Below are 6,000 nucleotides of genomic sequence, written 5' to 3'. Positions count from 1 at the left end.
GTGGAGGCTAGGGTACTCTTTCAAGGGCAGGTGCAGACTCGATGGGCCAAATAGCTTCCTTCTGCACTGTAAAATTCTATGATTCTCATGACTACTCTGACCCACTGTACCACATGCTACTCAATGCAACACACCCCTGATGATTACCTATCAGCAATCCCCAATGCCCAGGTTTTGCATTCAGTTATTCTGCTTCAACCTCGCACATTTTCCAACCACGTCAACCTCACAGCCACCTATCGCTGCTTTCACATGTCTTCAGATAATCAGCTGTGGCAGCACACCCAAACACAGTGCAACATACTCACAGATATTCTGCCCACTTCTCTGGCAAGACAAAATTGAAGAGCAGAAAGAGTGGGGAGTAGGACACCTGATTACCCTGAGCTTTGTGGGGAAGATATGTTGAGTCCTGCTGTCACTGAGGGCATTGAGGATGATGATATGTTCCTTTTTTAGGCCTTTTGTACCTTGCCCTCCACCCGCTATCTGACATGAAGTGAAAGCAGCAGATGTTGTGACCATGAACTTTTGACATTCCACCCCACTTCCTCACCCCAGCCCTTTCCTCCTGATTTTCTGCTTTCAGGTGCAGAAAACCTGCCCCCTCCCAGCCACAGCACCAACAGGAAAAACAGAATTAGCAATACTCAGCACTGACAAAAAGAGGATCTGTCTTGTGGCTCTGACACTTGGAGCCATCAGCTCAGATACTGGCACTGTTACTAACTTTAGAGGCTAGTGCATGATCAGCAAGTGGTGAATCACTGGACATGGGTGGACTGCAACCAGGCCCCTCGGGGGGCTGGGGGGTGAGGGTGTGGCTAGCATATAGACAAGACATAGGGTTCAGATGAGGGAGCACACAGGACAATGCTCAAGCGGATGCATACTGAAATATTCTGTGCATTGACAGACAGCTTCCTGTCACTGCCAAGAAGGATGGAAACGTCCAGCCCAACATGGTACAGGGCACTGGACAGAAGCCCATCTCTTTTCAGCATGGAAGTGGTGGCTAACTATATGGTAAGGTTCACCTTTGATGTTTTTTCAGTAACATGTGCAGGGGTGACAACAAAGTGGCCAGATTTGGGATGAATTTCCTACTGGCAAGACATCTTCCAGGTGAATGCTCAGACCATTTTGAATGGCAAAGTTGTGCAATGCACAACACACTGTAACAACCTTTGTGACTATCTCTGGTGCATTCTGTAACGTGCCCCCTGAACCGTCCAGATATCAAAAACGTGATTTCAAAACACCAATTGTCCTCTCCACTATCTGACGTGTTGCTACATGTGCACAATTGTATCGTTCCTTGCCTCTTTGTTGGTCCTCCGGAACGGTGTCGCGTTCTCAACGAGTATTCCTAATTGGCCAGTAACCATCCTTTAATTCCTGGTGGTGTTGTCATGGACCGGTGTAACATTGAGCTTTCAAGGATAAATGAGTCATGGGCATTTCCCCAGTTGTTTGCTCTTCAAAGACACCTTGAAGGCTTACCTCAAGGAATGGAACATAGACGTCAATGCCTGGGAGACCTTTGCTCAGAAGAGACCTACTTGGAGGAACCTCCTGATTAAAGTGACACAATTCTTCAAGAACACCCGACGGCAAGAGGAGACAGGTGAAGGAACCTGAGAAAGGAATATCCACGACCTAGCGTCCAAGGACTGATTCCACCTTTTATTACTCCTGCTAAGTGAGTGATTGAAGATGTGGCTCTAGGAACTAGATGTCCAGAACTTCTAGAACTCGGGGTCATAGTTGGAGGATAAAGGGTAAACTTTTTAGGACTGAGGTGAGCAGAAATTTCTTCACCAAGAGAGTGGTGAATATGTGGAATTCATTACCACAGAAAGTAGTTGAGGCAAAGTCATTGTGTAATTTCAAGAAGGAATTGGACATAGCTCTTGGGGTTAAAGGGATCAAGGGATATGTGAGGAAGACTGCATCAGGGTATTGAACTTGATGATCAGCCATGATCATAATGAAAACCGGAGCATGCTCAAAGGACCGAATGGCCTCCTCCTGCTTCTATTTTCTCTGTATGTTTCTCTATAGGATCCAGCACATCAGCCACGCAATGACCCAGAGAACTTGTGACCAGTAACACGGAGTATCTTAGGTGGACAATCATACTCGTTAGTGAGTGATGGCCCATTCTATCCATTATAGTTGCCTTAATAGAATAACATCCTCATGATAAAACAAAGTTAGAAAAATCTTTCTTTCACTTTCTGTGTCTCCAAACTCACTTTATACAGTTAAGTACCTTTTAAATGGAATTAACAACCACATGACAAACCAAAGTTCAAAAAATATATATATATCTTTCTTTCACTTTATTTGCATTTTAAACATATGTACAAACACTAAAAATGAATAATATTAAGCATTAACCTACCAAAGGAATGGCTCCAGATGTCTCCTACCTCTGTTTGATGATCCTGGACCCAGAAATAAAAGTGCAAATAAAAAGGTGTAAAAACTTACCTCACATTGGGCTAATCGACCAAATTAGCACTTTATCATAACCCTGCATGGGTCTTATGATGTGGGAAGGGGTGGGAATGACTAACTACCCCATAGACCTTGCAGAATATGAATTCCCCGGATAAGGGGGCAGGGGATCTATAACATTGTCTGGCTATGTATGAATAGAGTCGGCCAGTAAGGCACCGACTAGTGAAGACACAGTGGCGAGCTACTGGAGCTGTGTATAATAGTTGTAAAGTAAATAAGCTTTTGTTTCTACAAATTCGGTGTGGATTCTTCATAGCTTTATAAAACTGGCGACGAGGATAAAAACTGGATAGCTATCTACGCTGCTGAGCTACCACCCTGTCTCTGTCAGATATAGGTTGGAAATTTTATTTCATAATGTCTCTTTTCACATGTTTGATGCCAGTTTGAAAGATTCAAATCAGTACGCACAGTGGATGCGTTACTTTTTGCGGGCAAATAGTATCGCGTAGAATGACCGGCAGGTAATCATTTTCTCACTGCCTGTAGCGTGCAGATGTTCGGAATGATATGGAACCTTACATACACAATGGCCTCAGGCACTAAAACTTTCAATGAGCTTCTTGCCTTAGTAGGCCAGCACTTCAATCCAACCCCGTCCATTATAGTACATCAGTATAATTTTAATACTGCAAAGAGGACCCCGGGTGAGTCCATCACCGAGTTTTTGTCAAGGTTACGGAAAATTACAGAATTCTGTGAATATAGTACTGCTCTATCTGAGATTCTGCGTGACCACTTGGTCTGCAGCAAGCCATGCAGATTGCGCTGTCCCGGGAAAGCACAGAACCAGGGGTGCAGGAGCTACCGAGGATGGAGGTGAATGTCCTAGGGCAGGCTCCCTCCTGCTAAGGAGCCCCCTCCCCAGACTTGTGACCAGCCCTGGACCGAGCAGTGTAAAGCTTGACAGATTGGCTGAAGGAAGAGCCTTCCCAATGGGCGTCTTCCTCAGAATCCATAGAAGGGGAGCCTGGTCGATGTGGGGCTTGTGGTCCCGGTATGAGCACACACCTCGAGTCACCCAGAGGTCCAGACACCCCGGTAAAGCTAGACACACCAAGGGCCTGGACCTTCCATTTCGATGAACCGGATGAGGAGGATGACTGCCTGCAGTTGTATTAAGTGGCAGCCGCCTAAGTGGCCCCCATAAAGATTGCAGAACAAGTCAATGGATATTTTCTCAACGTGGACTTTGACACTGGCACAGCAGTCTCCATGGTCGGACAGAAGACATTCGCCCAAATTCAGCAGGGTATCCAGATCTTGAATTTAATGGACACTCAGGCCAGGCTGCCACCTACACGGGAGAACTGTTGGATATCGCTGGTACTACTATGACTCCGCAGCTTTATGTGTGCCAGTCAGTGCATCTCCTGCTTATTATAGTAAAGGGCCAAGGCCCCAGCCTGTTGGGTCATGCATTGTTGCACCATCTGCAGCTGCATTGGCAGCACAGCCTCCAGATGGAGTCCGGAGGTCTGGGCGAAGTGCTGTGCAAGTATCCCGATGTGTTTCAACCCAGACTAGGGAAGACAAAAGGGCCGTAGCCTACATACAGGTCGGACCAGAAGCCCTGCCACAGTATTTCCGGATTTGCCCAGTTCCCTATGCCTTGCTGGGAAAGGAGGAAACTGAGCTCAATTGATTGGAGACCTTGGGTATCATTCGGTCCATATGCTTTTCTGATTGGACAGTGCCAGGGGTACTGGTAATGAAGCCGGAGAAAACAGTCCATTTATGCAGAGATTACAAATTGACGGTAAACACGGCTTCGAGGTTGGACCATTACCCCATGCCTGCATTGAGGATCTCAATGCATGCTTGATGTGAGCTGTGAGATTCGATTTGAGCCAAGCATATCTGCAGTTCGAGTTGGATCTGGCCTCCCACAAATATCTTACCATCAATATGCACAGGGCCTGGAATGAGTATACGGGGATACCTTTCGGTGTGTCCTCTGTCTGTGAAATATTTCAGCACGTAATGGAGAACATCCTGTGAGGGCTGCCGCGTGTGATGGTGTACTTGTATGACATGCTGGTCATTGGCGCCTCTGAGCAGAGCAGGACAACCTAGAGGCAGTGTTGAAAAGCTGGTGTCCGCCTATGGCAAGCGAAGTGCATCTTCCATGTGAAGGAAATGGTCTACCTCGGCTATTGAGTGAACTGTGAAGATTTGCACCCCGTTGCGCCATCCAGCAGGCCCCTACCCCGAAGGATGCCATGGAACTTCACTCTTTTCCAGGACTCGGTAACTAATACGGAAAGTTCATCTCGAATCTTGAAACCGCATTGAGGAAGTCGTAACTCGGAATTTCATGGACACCTTACCTGTCACGGCATCCCGATTCTGTGAATGGACCCAGACAGATCCGAACCTGTCAAATGTTTGGTATGTGGTGATAAACAGTGGGCAGCATTGACAGCTTCCGAGTGAGTTACGGAAATTTTTGTCCAAGGTGTCTGAGTTCAGCGTGGAAGATGGTGCATCATCGTCCCGGACAGAGGTCAGGAGTTGATCTTGAAGGACCTACACAATGGACATCCAGGTGTGTCCAAGATGAAAATGCTGGCACGAAGTTAGGTATGTGACCGGGTCTTAATGCGGATTAACTACCCCGCGGACCTTGCAGAATATGAGCACACACCCCACCGAAAAGGAGACCTCTAACAATGTCTGGATTTGTTTCGAGTCAGCCAGTAAGGCAGCGACTAGTGAAGACCCAGTAGCTGTATATAATAGTAGTTGTAAAGTAAGGTAAGTTTTTGTTTCCACAAATTCGGTATGAACTCTTCGTGGCTTTATAAAAACTCATTGCATTGTGCCATTTAAATGAGTACCCCTGACAGTCATTTGACCTTCTATCACAGTTGAAAAGGCTGGTGATGCACACTCCCAATGAGAGGACCTGACTACAGCACCTCCTTATAGACTACACAGTGCTTATGTTGTGTGACAAGACAGCACAAAAGCTGGAAACAGACAGTGCCATGTCTTCAGCAATGGAGGGCAACTCGGTAAGCCTAGAAACGTCTAACCCATTGGTTTTTTTTCATAAATGTTTTTACTGGGTTTTTGAACAAAGTATATTTGCCGTTATGTACATAGGATATAGAAAAGAAGGGCACACACACACACAAATCACAAAGGGAGAAGAAAAAAAGTAACAACACGAGAGAAATACAAAAACAAATAAAGTATAACCCATTGTTTACTTGACCTGGGGTACCATTTTCTATGCTGGTGGTTGGACTGGATGGAACACTTGATGATGCATCTTCTTGAGGGTTGTTCTCTACTGACAAGTCTTCTTTGGGGTCTTGTTGCTGATTAGTGCAGAGAGAAAAGAGAAAAGGGAAAATAGAGTAACCCTGTTACTGATAGGCTGGACAATAGCATATGGCAGCATTCACAATCCAGCTTGGCAAAATTTGTTGTTAAAGAATTTTGTTCAGGGAAAAGACTACAATCCAT

Source organism: Scyliorhinus torazame, chromosome 5 (genome assembly GCF_047496885.1).
Source record: "Scyliorhinus torazame isolate Kashiwa2021f chromosome 5, sScyTor2.1, whole genome shotgun sequence".
Lineage (NCBI taxonomy): Eukaryota > Metazoa > Chordata > Chondrichthyes > Carcharhiniformes > Scyliorhinidae > Scyliorhinus > Scyliorhinus torazame.
The sequence above is the reverse complement of the archived record's forward strand: the minus strand, read 5'-3'. Positions refer to the sequence as shown.